The sequence below is a fragment of the Pseudophryne corroboree genome, chromosome 3, assembly GCF_028390025.1.
Source record: "Pseudophryne corroboree isolate aPseCor3 chromosome 3, aPseCor3.hap2, whole genome shotgun sequence".
Classification (NCBI taxonomy): domain Eukaryota; kingdom Metazoa; phylum Chordata; class Amphibia; order Anura; family Myobatrachidae; genus Pseudophryne; species Pseudophryne corroboree.
Genome location: NC_086446.1, coordinates 631,474,459 through 631,493,946, shown reverse-complemented (window position 1 = coordinate 631,493,946; position 19,488 = coordinate 631,474,459). Strand labels below are relative to the sequence as shown.

At 47.3% G+C, this 19,488-nt stretch overlaps 1 long non-coding RNA gene across 1 annotated transcript in view; it reads right to left on the bottom strand.

The window, feature by feature from the left end:
* The window catches only part of LOC135056485 (uncharacterized), a 56,685-nt gene extending 37,847 nt beyond the window's left edge, over positions 1 to 18,838 (bottom strand). The window contains exon 1 of the long non-coding RNA XR_010243985.1: positions 18,741 to 18,838. This is a non-coding gene — a long non-coding RNA (uncharacterized LOC135056485). The remainder of the gene's footprint in view (positions 1 to 18,740) is intronic.
* Between the last annotated feature and the right edge of the window lie 650 nt (positions 18,839 to 19,488).

The following is a 19,488-nucleotide window of genomic DNA, read 5'->3' as shown; positions in this document are numbered from 1 at the left end:
GATGGAAGCACTCATCCTCCCACTAGAAAAATGAAAAGACTTAAGCTGGCAAAAGCACAGCAAAGCACTGTACGTTCTTCTAAATCACAAATCCCCAAGGAGAGTCCAATTGTGTCGGTTGCGATGCCTGACCTTCCCAACACTGGACGGGAAGAGGTGGCGCCTTCCACCATTTGCACGCCCCCTGCAAGTGCTGGAAGGAGCACCTGCAGTCCAGTTTCTGATAGTCAAATTGAAGGTGTCACTGTTGAAGTACACCAGGATGAGGATATGGGTGTTGCTGGTGCTGAGGAGGAAATTGACAAGGAGGATTCTGATGATGAGGTGGTTTGTGTAAGTCAGGCACCCGGGGAGACACCTGTTGTCCGTGGGACGAATATGGCCATTGACATTCCTGGTCAAATTACATAAAAAAATCACCTCTTCGGTGTGGAATTATTTTAACAGAAATGCGGACAACAGGTGTCAAGCCGTGTGTTGCCTTTGTCAAGCTGTAATAAGTAGGGGTAAGGACGTTAACCACCTAGGAACATCCTCCCTTATACGTCACCTGGAGCGCATTCATCAGAAGTCATTGACAAGTTCAAAAACTTTGGGTGACAGCGGAAGCAGTCCACTGACAACTAAATCCCTTCCTCTTGTACCCAAGCTCCTGCAAACCACACCACCAACTCCCTCAGTGTCAATTTCCTCCTTAGACAGGAACGCCAATAGTCCTGCAGGCCATGTCACTGAAATGATGGGTTTGTTAAAGTGTGCATGTCCTGTTTATACAACATAAGGGTGGGTGGGAGGGCCCAAGGACAATTCCATATTGCACCTCTTTTTTTTATTTATTTATCTCTGCATCATGGGATGTTTGGGGACTATTTTTTTAAGTGCCATCCTGTCTAACACTGCAGTGCCACTCCTAGATGGGCCAGGTGTTTGTGCCGGCCACTTGGGTCGCTTAGCTTAGTCATCCAGCGACCTCGGTGCAAATTTTAGGACTAAAAATAATATTGTGAGGTGTGAGGTGTTCAGAAAAGACTGGAAATGAGTGGAAATTATGGTTATTGAGGTTAATAATACTATGGGATCAAAATGACCCCCAAATTCTATGATTTAAGCTGTTTTTGAGGGTTTTTTAAAAAAAAAAACACCCGAATCCAAAACACACATGAATCCGACAAAAAATTTTCAGGGAGGTTTTGCCAAAACGCGTCAGAATCCAAAGCACGGCTGCGGAACCGAATCCAAAACCAAAACACAAAACCCGAAAAATGTCCGGTGCACATCTCTTATATATATATATATATATATATATATATATATATACACATACATATATATATATATACAAAAAAATGTCTTCCACCCCGCGCTCAACCCACCAGCAGCAATATGGAGAAAGTCCCTGTTAGTGAACTTTCAAATAATAACATAAACAAAACAATAACCAATTGCGCTTGGTATAACTTTAAAACACTCAGATTTTAGTATTTCCAGTAGCTGTTCTTCCACGGTGTGGATTCTTATAACTGGTATCACCTGCAAGTATACCCTCACACCAGAGAACACACCCGAACAAAAAGATGGCCAGAATGGCCTAAATCAGATATGATACCAATTTGTTTTTATTAAAAAAAAACACATAGAATTCCATAAATTCATATAAAATTTTTTTTACAAATAAAGGTTCCATACATTCATATAAACATTCTTAAAAGAAATACATCCAGATACAGTCAATAGGTTTTCTGTTCAAGCCTTTTGGATTTGGCTGTTACTTGTGTCTCTTTCCTGGTGGCTGCAGGTTCAAATTTAACAGACCCTGCATACAAACTGAAAAGAGTCTGCAATCAGGTTCATTAACTAGCTGAATACCCTTAAAGGCGTATGCGTTTATGCTTGGTTTTACCATCCTACAACCATTCTGGGTGAATTATCCATCTCTATTAAAAGTTGGTCCTATATATATGGACTATGGATGTTTTATATCCATGAAGGCCTTTGTTCCTTTTTTTTGTGATACCATACAGAAACCCCTGATGAAGTCGTTCTGACGAAACGCGGTGGGTCGAATCAGTTACGGTCTCTTATCTAGTTCATCAGTACACCCTACAGAATATACACCTATAAGGGTGAGGGTGTTCTTTAAAGGCTTGAACAGAAAACCTATTGACTGTATCTGGATGTATTTCTTTTTTGAATGTTTATATGAATGTATGGAACCTTTTATTTGTAAAAAAAATGTTCATATGAATTTATGGAATTCTATATGTTTTTTTAAATAAAAACAAATTGGTATCATATCTAATTTAGGCCATTCTGGACGTCTTTTTGTTCAGGTGTGTTCTCTGGTGTGAGGGTATACTTGCAGGTGATACCAGTTATAAGAATCCACACCGTGGAAGAACAGCTACTGGAAATACTAAAATCTGAGTGTTTTAAAGTTATACCAAGCGCAATTGGTTATTGTTTTGTTTATACATACATATATATAAACACAAAAATGGTATCAAGTTGCGCTCGGGATATGAAAAAGCAGCACCTCTAGAAGAATCCCTCGTCAGCAAGGATTCACAAATGATAAATACATACAGAATCTGAGGGCACTAGTGACTTATTGCAGACAATCAATATAGTTTAAAATTTATTCTTAAAATACAATGTATGTCTCTACTTCATCTTTTCAAATAACATTGTTATCATACAGGATGGATACAACATCAACAGATTTCGATATACACCAATCAAGTTTTGGCTCAATTACAGTACCCAATTCGAATATATAACAATCAGGTTTTAATCAGATGTAGAACCCAACGCGTTTCGTCCCTTAGGACTTCTTCAGGGGTATTAGATCAACATAAGTCTGAAACTAATAACTCCAGACGGTATCCATAATAGTGAGATCAAAAAACGCCTAATGGACTCATAGATTGAAACCAGAGAGACAATTCCTTTGACTATTATTTATAAAAACAGTCAAATATTGGTGAAGTAGGTCTATAAAATTAAAACAGACCCATATAATAGGTGTTTTGTACACCACTGGATAGATAAAAGATTTTAGTTGGCCTCAAATCATGTGGTTTGAGTGCTTCAATACTGCCACCTCTCACAAAGTCCAGTGCATCTTGAGGCCAACTAAAATCTTTTATCTACCCAGTGGTGTACAAAACACCTATTATATGGGTCTGTTTTAATTTTATAGACCTACTTCACCAATATTCGACTGTTTTTATAAATAATAGTCAAAGGAATTGTCTCTCTGGTTTCAATCTATGAGTCCATTAGGCGTTTTTTGATCTCACTATTATGGATACCGTCTGGAGTTATTAGTTTCAGACTTATGTTGATCTAATACCCCTGAAGAAGTCCTAAGGGACGAAACGCGTTGGGTTCTACATCTGATTAAAACCTGATTGTTATATATTCGAATTGGGTACTGTAATTGAGCCAAAACTTGATTGGTGTATATCGAAATCTGTTGATGTTGTATCCATCCTGTATGATAACAATGTTATTTGAAAAGATGAAGTAGAGACATACATTGTATTTTAAGAATAAATTTTAAACTATATTGATTGTCTGCAATAAGTCACTAGCGCCCTCAGATTCTGTATGTACATATATATATATATATATATATATATATATATATATATATATATATACGAATTGCAATACACAGAGTCACTCCCGGACTTCCAACTTAGTGAAACAAATGCAGTGATTTAATTAAATCACCGCATTTGTTTCACTAAGTTGGAAGTCCGGGAGTGCCTCTGTGTATCGCAATTCGTATATAGGGATCATCTCACCCAAGGAGAGCACCCTGGCTAGGTATCAGTAAGCTATCCATGGAGTGCCGGCTGATGGAAAGTATTATATATATAATAAGATTTTACTCACCGGTAAATCTATTTCTCGTAGTCCGTAGTGGATGCTGGGAACTCCGTAAGGACCATGGGGAATAGCGGCTCCGCAGGAGACTGGGCACAACTAAAGAAAGCTTTAGGACTACCTGGTGTGCACTGGCTCCTCCCTCTATGACCCTCCTTCAGACCTCAGTTAGGATACTGTGCCCGGAAGAGCTGACACAATAAGGAAAGGATTTTGAATCCCGGGTAAGAGTCATACCAGCCACACCAATCACACCGTATAACTCGTGATACTATACCCAGTTAACAGTATGAAATATAACTGAGCCTCTCAACAGATGGCTCAACAATAACCCTTTAGTTAAACAATAACTATATACAAGTATTGCAGACAATCCGCACTTGGGACGGGCGCCCAGCATCCACTACGGACTACGAGAAATAGATTTACCGGTGAGTAAAATCTTATTTTCTCTGACGTCCTAGTGGATGCTGGGAACTCCTTAAGGACCATGGGGATTATACCAAAGCTCCCAAACGGGCGGGAGAGTGCGGATGACTCTGCAGCACCGAATGAGCGAACTCTAGGTCCTCCTCAGCCAGGGTATCAAACTTGTAGAATTTAGCAAATGTATTTGACCCCGACCAGGTAGCTGCTCGGCAAAGTTGTAAAGCCGAGACCCCTCGGGCAGCCGCCCAAGAAGAGCCCATCTTCCTCGTGGAATGGGCCTTTACAGATTTAGGATGCGGCAGTCCAGCCGCAGAATGTGCAAGTTGAATCGTGCTACAGATCCAGCGAGCAATAGTCTGCTTTGAAGCAGGCGCACCCAACTTGTTGGGCGCATGCAGGATAAATAGCGAGTCAGTCTTTCTGACTCCAGCTGTCCTGGAAACATAGATTTTTAGGGCCCGGACTACGTTCAGCAACTTGGAGTCCTCCAAGTCACGAGTAGCCGCAGGCACCACAATAGGCTGGTTCAAATGAAACGCTGAAACCACCTTTGGGAGAAATTGGGGACGAGTCCTCAATTCCGCCCTATCCATATGGAAAATCAGATAAGGGCTTTTACAAGACAAAGCCGCCAATTCTGACACACGCCTGGCCGAAGCCAAGGCCAACAGCATGACCACTTTCCACGTGAGATATTTTAGTTCCACGGTTTTAAGTGGTTCACCAATGCGACTTTAGGAAATCCAACACCACGTTGAGATCCCAAGGTGCCACTGGGGGCACAAAAGGGGGCTGAATATGCAGCACTCCCTTAACAAATGTATGAACTTCAGGTAGTGAAGCCAGTTCTTTTTGGAAGAAAATCGATAGAGCCGAAATCTGGACCTTAATGGAACCCAATTTTAGGCTCATAGTCACCCCTGACTGTAGGAAGTGCAGAAATCGACCTAGCTGAAATTCCTCCGTTGGGGCCTTCCTGGCCTCACACCACGCAACATATTTCCGCCATATGCGGTGATAATGGTTTGCGGTCACTTCTTTCCTAGCTTTAATTAGCGTAGGGATAACTTCCTCCGGAATGCCCTTTTCCTTCAGGATCCGGCGTTCAACCACCATGCCGTCAAACGCAGCCGCGGTAAGTCTTGGAACAGACAGGGCCCCTGCTGCAGCAGGTCCTGTCTGAGCGGCAGAGACCATGGGTCCTCTGAGATCATTTCTTGAAGTTCTGGGTACCAAGATCTTCTTGGCCAATCCGGAACCACGAGTATAGGTCTTACTCCTCTCCTTCTTATTATTCTCAGTACCTTGGGTATGAGAGGCAGAGGAAGGAACACATACACCGACTGGTACACCCACGGTGTTACCAGAGCGTCCACAGCTATCGCCTAAGGGTCCCTTGACCTGGCGCAATAACATTTTAGCTTTTTGTTGAGGCGGGACGCCATCATGTCCACCTGTGGCCTTTCCCACCGGTGTACAACCATTTGGAAGACTTCTGGATGAAGTCCCCACTCTCCCGGGTGGAGGTCGTGTCTGCTGAGAAAGTCTGCTTCCCAGTTGTCCACTCCGGGAATGAACACTGCTGACAGTGCTAACACATGATTTTCCGCCCATCGGAGAATCCTTGTGGCTTCTGCCATCGCCATCCTGCTTCTTGTGCCGCCCTGACGGTTTACATGGGCGACCGCCGTGATGTTGTCTGACTGGATCAGCACCAGCTGGCGTTGAAGCAGGGGTCTTGCCTGACTTAGGGCATTGTAAATGGCCCTTAGTTCCAGAATATTTATGTGTAGGGAAGTCTCCTGACTTGTCCATAGTCCTTGGAAGTTTCTTCCCTGTGTGACTGCCCCCCAACCTCGAAGGCTGGCATCCGTGGTCACCAGGATCCAGTCCTGTATGCCGAATCTGCGGCCCTCTAGAAGATGAGCACTCTGCAGCCACCACAACAGCAACACCCTGGTCCTTGGAGACAGGGTTATCAGCCGATGCATCTGAAGATGCGATCCGGACCACTTGTCCAACAGATCCCACTGAAAGATCCTTGCATGGAACCTTCCGAATGGAATTGCTTCGTAAGAAGCCACCATCTTTCCCAGGACTCACGTGCAGTGGTGCACCGACACCTGTTTTGGTTTTAGGAGGTCTCTGACTAGAGATGACAACTCCTTGGCCTTCTCCTCCGGGAGAAACACTTTTTTCTGTTCTGTGTCCAGAACCATCCCCAGGAACAGTAGACGCGTTGTAGGAACCAGCTGCGACTTTGGAATATTCAGGATCCAGCCGTGCTGTTGTAGCACTTCCCGAGCTAGTGCTACACCGATCAACAACTGTTCCCTGGACCTCGCCTTTATAAGGAGATCGTCCAAGTACGGGATAATTAAAACTCCCTTTCTCCGAAGGAGTATCATCATTTCGGCCATTACCTTGGTAAATACCCGCGGTGCCGTGGACAGACCAAACGGCAACGTCTGGAATTGGTAATGACAATCCTGTACCACAAATCTGAGGTACTCCTGGTGAGGAGGGTAAATGGGGACATGCAGGTAAGCATCCTTGATGTCCAGTGATACCATGTAATCCCCCTCGTCCAGGCTTGCAATCACCGCCCTGAGCGATTCCATCTTGAACTTGAACCTTCTTATATAAGTGTTCAAGGATTTTAAATTTAAATTGGGTCTCACCGAACCGTCCGGTTTCGGCACCACAAACATTGTGGAATAGTAACCCCGTCCTTGTTGAAGGAGGGGTACCTTGATTATCACGTGCTGAGAATACAGCTTGTGAATCGCCTCCAGCACTGCCTCCCTGTCCAGGGGAGCTGTCGGCAAGGCAGATTTGAGGAAACGGCGAGGGGGAGACGTCTCGAATTCCAGCTTGTACCCCTGAGATACTACTTGTAGAATCCAGGGATCCACCCGTGAGCGAGCCCACTGGTCGCTGAAGTTCTTGAGACGGGCCCCCACCGTATCTGGCTCCGCCTGTGGAGCCCCAACGTCATGCGGTGGACTTAGAGGAAGCGGGGGAGGACTTTTGTTCCTGGGAACTGGCTGTATGTTGTAGCTTTTTCCCTCTACCTTTGCCTATGGGCAGAAAGGACGCGCCTCTAACCCGCTTGCCTTTCTGGGGCCGAAAGGACTGTACCTATTAATACGGTGCTTTCTTTGGCTGTGAGGGAACATGGGGTAAAAATGCTGACTTCCCAGCTGTCACTGTGGAAACGAGGTCCGAGAGACCATCCCCAAACAACTCCTCACCCTTGTAAGGCAAAACTTCCATGTGCCTTTTAGAATCAGCATCACCTGTCCACTGCCGAGTTCCTGGCAGAAATGGACATTGCGTTTACTTTAGATGCCAGTCGGCAATTATCCCTCTGTGCATCTCTCATGTATAAGACTGCGTCTTTAATATGCTCTATGGTTAGCAATATAGTGTTCCTGTCTAAGGTACAGAGAATCTGACCACGCAGCTGCAGCACTGCACATTCATGCTGAAGCAATAGCTGGTCTCAGTATAATGCCTGAGTGTGTATATACAGACTTCAGGATAGCCTCCTGCATTCTATCTGCAGGCTGAGACGGTAGTGCCACCTTCTTTGACAGACTTGTAAGCGCTTTATCCACCCTAGGGGATGTCTCCCAACATCCTCTGGTGGGAAAGGGTACGCCATTAGTAACCTTTTAGAAATTACCAGTTTCTTATCGGGGGAAACTCACGCTTCTTCACACATTTAGTTCATCAGATGGGGGAAAAACCACTGGAAGCTTTTTTCTCCCCAAACATAATACCCTTTTTTGTGGTACCTGGGGTAATATCAGAAATGTGCAACACATTTTTTATTGCCGTAATCATGTAACGGGTGGCTCTATTGGAATGTACAGTAGTCTCATCGTCGTCGACACTGGAGTCAGTATCCGTGTCGACATCTGTGTCTGCCATCTGAGGTAGTGGGCGTTTTAGGGCCCCTGATGGCTTTTGAGATGCCTGGGCAGGCACGGGCTGAGAAGCCGGCTGTCCCACATCTGCTATGTCGTCAAACCTTTCATGTAAGGAGTTGACACTGTCACGTAATTCCTTCCACATGTCCATCCACTCAAGGTGTCGACCCGCAGGGGGTGACATCACATTTATCGGCATCTGCTCCGCCTCCACATAAGCCTCCTCATCAAACATGTCGACACAGCCGTACCGACACACCGCACACACACAGGGAATGCTCTGACTGAGGACAGGACCCCACAAAGTCCTTTGGGGAGACAGAGAGAGAGTATGCCAGCACACACCAGAGCGCTATATAATGCAGGGATTCACACTACCCACAGTGATTTTTCCCTTATAGCTGCTATAATACACAGATTTGCGCCTAAATTTAGTGCCCCCCCTCTCTTTTTAACCCTTTGAGCCTGGAAACTACAGGGGAGAGCCTGGGGAGCTGTCTTCCAGCTGCACTGTGAAGAGAAAATGGCGCCAGTGTGCTGAGGGAGATAGCCCCGCCCCTTTTTCGTCTGACTTCTCCCGCTCTTATAATCATAATGTGGCAGGGGTATTTTACACATATATAGCTTATTAGGCTATATTATGTGTGATTTGCCACTCTTAAGGTACTCTAATTGCTGTCCAGGGCGCCCCCCCCCCCCCCCAGCGCCCTGCACCCATCAGTGACCGGCGTATGTTGTGGGCACAGGGAGCAATGGCGCACAGCTGCAGTGCTGTGCGCTACCTTAATGAAGACCGGAGTCTTCTGCCGCCGATTTCCTGGACGTTCTTCTTGCTTCTGGCTCTGCAAGGGGGACGGCGGCGCGGCTCCGGGACCGGACGACTGAGGCTGGGCCTGTGTTCGATCCCTCTGGAGCTAATGGTGTCCAGTAGCCTAAGAAGCCCAAGCTAGCTGCAAGCAGGTAGGTTCGCTTCTTCTCCCCTTAGTCCCTCGATGCAGTGAGTCTGTTGCCAGCAGATCTCACTGAAAATAAAAAACCTAAAATATACTTTCTTTTCTAGGAGCTCAGGAGAGCCCCTAGTGTGCATCCAGCTCAGCCGGGCACAAAATTCTAACTGAGGTCTGGAGGAGGGTCATAGAGGGAGGAGCCAGTGCACACCAGGTAGTCCTAAAGCTTTCTTTAGTTGTGCCCAGTCTCCGGCGGAGCCGCTATTCCCCATGGTCCTTACGGAGTTCCCAGCATCCACTAGGACGTCAGAGAATATATATATATATATATATATATATATATATATATATATATACTGTATATATGTCTTATTAATTTTAGACCTTAGGGCCTACCTGTTTTAAGTACCCCGGGCCCCCCAAAGCCTTAATCCAGCTCTGAATGCAGTGGTGCGTAAAACAGTTCCTAGCAGAGAGTGGTAACGAGCAAAACATTTCTCCAGGTTATGAATGCAGGTGAAACAGGTGAAAGCAGTTAATACAAAGATCCCATGTGAACTGTGCTTGTGAACTCCTCAATACTGTATATCATGCAAAATGCGGGGTGACCCTAAACTTCCCTTAACTGTGCTGACAGTTTTCCTACATTGGGATTGGTTCAGCAATTACTGCTTAAGGGGGACATTTACTAAGCAATGATAAGAGCGGAGAAGTGAGCCAGTGGAGTAGTTGCCCCATCAACCAATCAGCTGCTCTGTATAATTTTATAGTATGCAAATTATAGATGTTACTTCAGTGCTGATTGGTTGCCATGGGCACTTCTCCACTGGCTCACTTCTCCGCTCTTATCACTGCTTAGTAAATGTCCCCCTTTGTCTGGTGAGGGGAAAATAAGATTTTACTCACCGGTAAATCTATTTCTCGTAGTCCGTGGTGGATGCTGGGAACTCCGAAAGGACCATGGGGAATAGCGGCTCCGCAGGAGTCTGGGCACAACTAAAAGAAAGCTTTTAGACTACCTGGTGTGCACTGGCTCCTCCCACTATGACCCTCCCCCAAGCCTCAGTTAGGATACTGTGCCCGGAAGAGCTGACACAATAAGGAAGGATTTTGAATCCCGGGTAAGACTCATACCAGCCACACCAATCACACCGTATAACACGTGATACCATATCCAGTTAACAGTATGAAACATAACTGAGCCTCTCAACAGATGGCTCATAACAACAACCCGTTAGTGAACAATAACTATGTACAATTATTGCAGACAATCCGCACTTGGGACGGGCGCCCAGCATCCACTACGGACTACGAGAAATAGATTTACCGGTGAGTAAAATCTTATTTTCTCTAACGTCCTAGTGGATGCTGGGAACTCCGAAAGGACCATGGGGATTATACCAAAGCTCCCAAACGGGCGGGAGAGTGCGGATGACTCTGCAGCACCGAATGAGAGAACTCAAGGTCCTCCTCAGCCAGGGTATCAAATTTGTAGAATTTTGCAAACGTGTTTGCCCCTGACCAAGTAGCAGCTCGGCAAAGTTGTAAAGCCGAGACCCCTCGGGCAGCCGCCCAAGATGAGCCCACCTTCCTTGTAGAATGGGCTTTAACTGATTTAGGATGCGGCAGTCCAGCCGCAGAATGCGCCAGCTGAATTGTGCTACAAATCCAGCGAGCAATAGTCTGCTTAGAAGCAGGAGCACCCAGTTTGTTGGGTGCATACAGGATAAATAGCGAGTCAGTTTTCCTGACTCCAGCCGTCCTGGAAACATAAATTTTCAAGGCCCTGACTACGTCCAGCAACTTGGAATCCTCCAAGTCGCTACTAGCCGCAGGCAATACAATAGGTTGGTTCAAGTGAAAAGCTGATACCACCTTAGGGAGAAACTGGGGACGAGTCCTCAATTCTGCCCTATCCATATGGAAAATCAGATAAGGGCTTTTAAATGACAAAGCCGCCAATTCTGATACACGCCTGGCCGAAGCCAAGGCCAATAACATGACCACTTTCCACGTGAGATATTTTAGATCCACGGTCTTTAGTGGCTCAAACCAATGTGATTTTAGGAAATTCAACACCACGTTGAGATCCCAGGGTGCCACTGGAGGCACAAAAGGGGGCTGAATATGCAGCACACCTTTTACAAATGTCTGAACTTCAGGTAGTGAAGCTAGTTCTTTTTGGAAGAAAAGCGACAGAGCCGATATCTGTACCTTAATGGAGCCTAATTTTAGGCCCATAGTCACTCCTGCCTGTATGAAGTGCAGAAATCGACCCAGCTGAAATTCCTCTGTTGGGGCCTTATTGGCCTCACACCAAGCAACATATTTTCGCCACATGCGGTGATAATGTTTTACAGTTACATCTTTCCTGGCTTTAATCAGCGTAGGAATGACATCCTCTGGAATGCCCTTTTCCTTTAGGATCCGGCGTTCAACCGCCATGCCGTCAAACGCAGCCGCGGTAAGTCTTGGAACAGACAGGGCCCCTGCTGCAGCAGGTCCTGTCTGAGCGGCAGAGGCCATGGGTCCTCTGAGATCATCTCTTGAAGTTCCGGGTACCACGCTCTTCTTGGCCAATCCGGAACCACGAGTATTGTCCTTACTCCTCGTTTTCTTATTATTCTCAGTACCTTTGGTATGAGAGGCAGAGGAGGGAACACATAAACCGACTGGTACACCCACGGTGTCACTAGAGCGTCCACCGCTATCGCCTGAGGGTCCCTTGACCTGGCGCAATATCTCTCTAGTTTTTTGTTTTGGCGGGACGCCATCATGTCCACCTGTGGCCGTTCCCAACGATTTACAATCAGTGTGTAGACTTCTGGATGAAGTCCCCACTCTCCCGGGTGGAGGTCGTGCCTGCTGAGGAAGTCTGCTTCCCAGTTGTCCACTCCCGGAATGAACACTGCTGACAGTGCTAGCACATGATTTTCCGCCCATCGGAGAATCCTTGTGGCTTCTGCCTTTGCCGTCCTGCTTCTTGTGCCGCCCTGTCGGTTTACATGGGCGACCGCCGTGATGTTGTCTGACTGGATCAGTACCGGCTGGTGTAGAAGCAGGGGTTTTGCCTGACTTAGGGCATTGTAAATGGCCCTTAGTTCTAGAATATTTATGTGTAGGGAAGTCTCCTGACTCGACCATAGTCCTTGGAAGTTTCTTCCCTGTGTGACTGCCCCCCAGCCTCGAAGGCTGGCATCCGTGGTCACCAGGACCCAGTCCTGTATGCCGAATCTGCGGCCCTCTAGAAGATGAGCACTCTGCAGCCACCACAGCAGAGACACCCTGGTTCTTGGAGACAGGGTTATTAGCCGATGCATCTGAAGATGCGATCCGGACCATTGGTCCAACAGGTCCCACTGAAAGATTCTGGCATGGAACTTGCCGAAAGGAATTGCTTCGTAAGAAGCAACCATCTTTCCCAGGACTCGCGTGCAGTGATGCACCGACACCTGTTTTAGTTTCAGGAGGTTTCTGACTAGAGATGACAGCTCCTTGGCTTTTTCCTCCGGGAGAAACACTTTTTTCTGGACTGTGTCCAGAATCATTCCCAGGAACAGTAGACGTGTCGTCGGAACCAGCTGTGACTTTGGAATATTCAGAATCCAACCGTGCTGGTGTAGCACCTCCTGAGATAGTGCTACTCCTACCAACAACTGCTCCCTGGATCTCGCCTTTATTAGGAGATCGTCCAAGTACGGGATAATTAAAACTCCCTTTTTTCGAAGGAGTATCATCATTTCCGCCATTACCTTGGTAAACACCCTCGGTGCCATGGACAGACCAAACGGCAGCGTCTGGAATTGGTAATGGCAATTCTGTACCGCAAATCTGAGGTACTCCTGGTGAGGCTGATAAATGGGGACATGCAGGTAAGCATCCTTGATGTCCAGGGATACCATGTAATCCCCCTCGTCTAGACTTGCAATAACCGCCCTGAGCGATTCCATCTTGAACTTGAATTTTTTTATGTATGTGTTCAAGGATTTCAAATTTAAAATGGGTCTCACCGAACCGTCCGGTTTCGGTACCACAAACAGTGTGGAATAGTAACCCCGTCCTTGTTGAAGTAGGGGCACCTTGATTATCACCTGCTGGGAATACAGCTTGTGAATTGCCTCTAGCACAGCCTCCCTGTCCGAGGGAGTTGTTGGCAAGGCAGATTTGAGGAAACGGCGGGGGGAGACGCCTCGAATTCCAGCTTGTACCCCTGAGATACTACTTGAAAGATCCAGGGATCCACCTGTGAGCGAGCCCACTGATCGCTGAAATTTCTGAGGCGGCCCCCCACCGTACCTGGCTCCGCCTGTGGAGCCCCACCGTCATGCGGCTGACTTGGAAGAAGCGGGGGAGGACTTTTGCTCCTGGGAACCAGCTGTTTGTTGCAGCCTTTTTCCCCTACCTCTGCCTCTGGACAGAAAGGACCCGCCTTTTCCTCGCCTGTTTTTCTGGGTCCGAAAGGACTGTACCTGATAAAACGGCGCTTTTTTAGGCTGTGAGGGAACATGGGGTAAAAATGCTGACTTCCCAGCTGTTGCTGTGGAAACTAGGTCCGAAAGACCATCCCCGAATAACTCCTCACCCTTATAAGGCAAAACTTCCATGTGCCTTTTGGAATCTGCATCCCCTGTCCACTGCCGAGTCCATAAGCCTCTCCTAGCAGAAATGGACAATGCACTTATTTTAGATGCCAGCCGGCAGATCTCCCTCTGTGCATCTCTCATGTATAAGACTGAGTCTTTTATATGCTCTATGGTTAGCAGAATAGTGTCCCTGTCTAGGGTGTCAATATTTTCTGACAGGGAATCTGACCATGCAGCGGCTGCACTGCACATCCATGCTGACGCAATAGCTGGTCTAAGTATAATGCCTGTGTGTGTATATACAGACTTCAGGATCGCCTCCTGCTTTCTATCCGCAGGCTCCTTCAGGGCGGCCGTATCCGGAGACGGAAGTGCCACCTTTTTAGACAAACGTGTGAGCGCTTTATCCACCCTAGGAGGTGTTTCCCAACGTGCCCTATCCTCTGGCGGGAAAGGGAACGCCATTAGTAATTTTTTTGAGATTATCCATCTTTTATCGGGGAAAGCCCACGCTTCTTCACACACTTCATTTAATTCTTCAGATGGGGGAAAAACTACGGGTAGTTTTTTCTCCCCAAACATAATACCCTTTTTAGTGGTACCTGGGTTTATATCCGAAATGTGTAACACCTCTTTCATTGCCTCAATCATGCAACGAATGGCCTTAGTGGACATTAGATTAGACTCATCGTCGTCGACACTGGTATCAGTATCCGTGTCGACATCTGCGTCTGCCATCTGAGGTAGCGGGCGTTTTAGAGCCCCTGATGGCCTTTGAGACACCTGGGCAGGCACGAGCTGAGAAGCTGGCTGTCCCGCATTTGGCAGGTCGTCAAATTTTTTGTGTAAGGAGTCGACACTTGCACGTAATTCCTTCCATAAAACCATCCACTCAGGTGTCTGCCCCGCAGGGGGTGACATCACTTCTATAGGCATCTGCTCCGCCTCCACATAATTTTCCTCCTCAAACATGTCGACACAGCCGTACCGACACACCGCACACACACCGGGAATGCTCTAACAGAGGACAGGACCCCACAGAAGCCCTTTGGGGAGACAGAGAGAGAGTATGCCAGCACACACCAGAGCGCTATATAATGCAGGGACTAACTGAATTATGTCCCCTATAGCTGCTATAATATTTACTGCGCCTAAATTTAGTGCCCCCCCTCTCTTTTTTACCCTTTTCTGTAGTGTAGACTGCAGGGGAGAGCCAGGGAGCTTCCTTCCAGCGGAGCTGTGAGGGAGAAATGGCGCCAGTGTGCTGAGGGAGATAGCTCCGCCCCTTTTTCGCTGACTTTTCTCCCGCTTTTTTAAGGATTCTGGCAGGGGTAATTATCACATATATAGCCTCTGGGGCTATATATTGTGATTGTTTTGCCAGCCAAGGTGTTTTTATTGCTGCTCAGGGCGCCCCCCCCCAGCGCCCTGCACCCTCAGTGACCGGAGTGTGAAGTGTGTATGAGGAGCAATGGCGCACAGCTGCAGTGCTGTGCGCTACCTTGGTTAAGACCGAAGTCTTCATGCCGCCGATTTTCCGGACTTCTTCTTGCTTCTGGCTCTGTAAGGGGGACGGCGGCGCGGCTCCGGGAACGAACACCAAGGCCAGTTCCATGCGGTCGATCCCTCTGGAGCTAATGGTGTCCAGTAGCCTAAGAAGCCCAAGCTAGCTGCAAGCAGGTAGGTTCGCTTCTTCTCCCCTTAGTCCCTCGTTGCAGTGAGCCTGTTGCCAGCAGGTCTCACTGTAAAATAAAAAACCTAAAATATACTTTCTTTCTAAGAGCTCAGGAGAGCCCCTAGTGTGCATCCAGCTCGGCCGGGCACAAAAATCTAACTGAGGCTTGGAGGAGGGTCATAGTGGGAGGAGCCAGTGCACACCAGGTAGTCTAAAAGCTTTCTTTTAGTTGTGCCCAGACTCCTGCGGAGACGCTATTCCTCATGGTCCTTTCGGAGTTCCTAGCATCCACTAGGACGTTCGAGAAAACCTGTGAAGCAGGAGCTGCCCGGCCAATACAAGGCTTCAGAGCTTTCCACTCTGCCTGGCTGCGGTCACCATTCTCGTGCGTCCTAGTGACAAACAGGTTCTGTCCATAGCTGCTGCTGATTCATTTAAAGGGTTGAGTCCATTTAACCTCTGCAGTGCCAGCATCTTTTCACGACCAATTATCACCTTGTACAGTATTTCGGGGGTGCCATACAGAAAAAATGAGGGCCTCTTGTGGGGTGCCACACACCTACAAGGAGACATTTTATTTTTGCTAAAGATGCTCACAGACACTACACTGTGTTTGGGTAAATGTATTAAATTGCTTGCTTACAAAACTGCCGTGTTTCCCTGACAGATTTGGGGCATTCCAATGTTTTCTTATCAAAAGAGGCTCCCTCTCATATTATGAAGTATATTATTATTATTATTATTATTATTATTATGGTAGCATACATAAAGTGGGACAGAAAGTAGACATACCATCTCACATACTGTAGCGAGGAATTTTATACAATCTCTGTGAATGAGGTGGGATAAAATGTATAATTTACTCATTGTGAAGTCAAAATTTGTTATAGAATATGTTACAAAATAACAAGAAAAGTATTAGTTTTATGCAAAATAATGTTTTAGTTTATCACGGGTGGAACACAGTGCAGTATAATTCTCAGTAACAACCCAGTTTATGTATGTAAAACAAAAACAGTGCACTTCTGCTATATAATAATTTTTTGTAATTTCATGTTAGTCTTACAAATATTCTTGTTTTGAGTACAGATTTTTTGGTTTTTACATTCCACTTTTAACACTGTTCAAACACATCTACCATAGCAAGAAAAAAATGCCTCTAATGGTGCATACACACAGTTCGATTTTGACTAATTTAGATTTTGCGATTTTTCCTATACTCCCCGGAGCCCTGAACCACTGATACTGACTATCTTTGAGATTTTGACTATGTGAGACTTTAACTAAGTGGGACATGTACTAAGCAGTGATAAAAGTGGAGAAGTGAGCCAGTGGAGAAGTTGCCTATGGCAACCAATCAGCATTGACGTAACATTTAGAATTTGCATACTATAAACGTACACAGAGCAGCTGATTGGTTGCCATGGGCAACTACTTCACTGGCACACTTCTCCACTTTTATTACTGCTTAGTACATGTCCCCCTAAGTGCCAATTTTGACTATACTATGTACTAGATCAGGGGTGGGCAATCATTTCAGCTGAAGGGCCACTTGACACTTTCCTGTCAGTATCCGAGGGCCGCACACAAAATAGCAGCTCCCCCACGTGCCAAAAATATAGGGACGTGGCTTCATAGGGAAGGGGTGTGTCCAAAAAATAATATAGATACATATTAGGCTGCACAATAGTCTCCATTATTCAAATTATGCCACACAGTAGCGCCACTTACACACATTACGCCAGGTAGAGCCCCTGTCACACATTACGCCAGGTAAAGTCCCCTTTTACACATTACGGCAGGTAGAGCTCTCTTTTACACAGTACGGAAGGTAGAGCCCCCTTTTACACATTAACATTTTATTTGGGATAATCATTGCACAGCAAGCAAATTATCCAGTGTCTCATGGCCCCTGGGGAAAGGTGTGACACAGTGACAGAACACGGGTGGTGTGACGCGGTGACAGAACACGGGGGGTGACACGGTGACAGAACATGTGGAGTTGAGTCAGTGACAGAACGCGGGGGTGACAGTGACAGAACACGCGGGGTGTGACACAGTGACAGAACACGGGGGGGGTGACATGGTGACAGAACACGGGGTGACACGGTGACAGAACATGTGGGGTTGAGTCAGTGACAGAACGCGGGGGTGACACAGTGACAGAACACGCGGGGTGTGACACAGTGACAGAACACGGGGGGTGTGACATGGTGACAGAACACAGGGGTGACACGGTGACAGAACATGTGGGGTTGAGTCAGTGACAGAACACGGGGAGGTGACACAGTGACAGAACACGGGGGTGTGACACAGTGACAGAACACGGGGGTGACACGGTGACAGAACATGTGGGGTTGAGTCAGTGACAGAACGCGGGGGTGACACAGTGACAGAACACGCGGGGTGTGTGACACAGTGACAGAACACGGGGGGGGTGACATGGTGACAGAATACAGGGGTGACACGGTGACAGAACATGTGGGGTTGAGTCAGTGACAGAACACGGGGGGTGACACGGTGACAGAACATGCGGGGTGTGACACAGTGACAGAACACGGGGGGTGTGACACAGTGACAGAACACGGGGGTGACACGGTGACAGAACATGTGGAGTTGAGTCAGTGACAGAACGCGGGGGTGACACAGTGACAGAACACGCGGGGTGTGACACAGTGACAGAACACGGGGGGGGGGTGACACAGTGACAGAACACGGGGTTGTGACAGTGACAGAACACGCGGGGTGTGACACAGTGACAGAACACGGGGGTGACACTGTGACAGAACATGTGGGGTTGAGTCAGTGACAGAACGCGGGGGTGACACAGTGACAGAACACGCGGGGTGTGACATGGTGACAGAACACGGGGGTGACACAGTGACAGAACACGGGGGTGACACAGTGACAGAACACGCGGGGTGTGACATGGTGACAGAACACGGGGGTGACACAGTGACAGAACACGGGGGTGACACGGTGACAGAACATGTGGGGTTGAGTCAGTGAGAGAACACGGGGGTGACACGGTGACAGAACTCGGGGGTGTGACGCGGTGACAGAACACGGGGGTGACACGGTGACAGAACATGTGGGGTTAAGTCAGTGACAGAACACGGGGGGGGGGGGGTAGGGGTGGTACATCGAGCGTTAAAGATCTCCCCCCTAACCTAAAAACAGTCTGACGCCACTGCCTGCACACACAAACATATACACACACACACACTCTCACATATATATACACACACACACACACACACACAAATACACTTTCTCTTACTTTTTCCATTAACTTATCTGGCTGGCTGGCTGTGGCAGGAAGGATGGATCTGTAGCAGTTGCTCTTGTCCCGTGTAGCTCCGCCCCCTGAGGTCCGTGTAGCCCCGCCCCCTCGTCCTTGCATAGCTCCGCCCCCTTTTTGGCTGGCCATGAACACTGCCGTTGTCACTGGAGGCGGGAGGGGGAGGCTACAAGGCAAGAAGGCAGTGTGGCAGGCGCCGTGCAACAGCAGCAGGGGAGACAGGCACCGGCGGCTTGTAGGTACTGCAGAGCAATGACAAGCAGCTCAGCCTGTCGGGCCACTTGTCATTGCGCACTGGGGGGAAGCAGTGGGCCGGGTAGGATCGGTTTGCGGGCCGCATCCGGCTCGCGGGCCGTATTTTGCCCACCCCTATACTAGATTGTACACAGTATAGTAAAAATTGACTTGCCTTGCAACACTGCCCCCACGGGAGTGCGCATTGATATCACAAGCTGTGTACACTTGGTGCGATTTGCACTAACATTCCTTACAATTTTGATTATATAGTAAAAATCGTAAGGTTACATCGCACCGTGTGTATGCACCTTTACTTTTTTAAGAACGGGTGTAGGTAACACTGAAAGAATCTGATCAACATATACAAAATTAATATAAATTTTCATTTGTTTTGGACTGTATTTCATTTCTCAATAACCTTCAAAAACATTACTTTCACTGAACCATCATCATCTTCACAGGAGCTCTGTGCAATGCCAGTATACCTGTA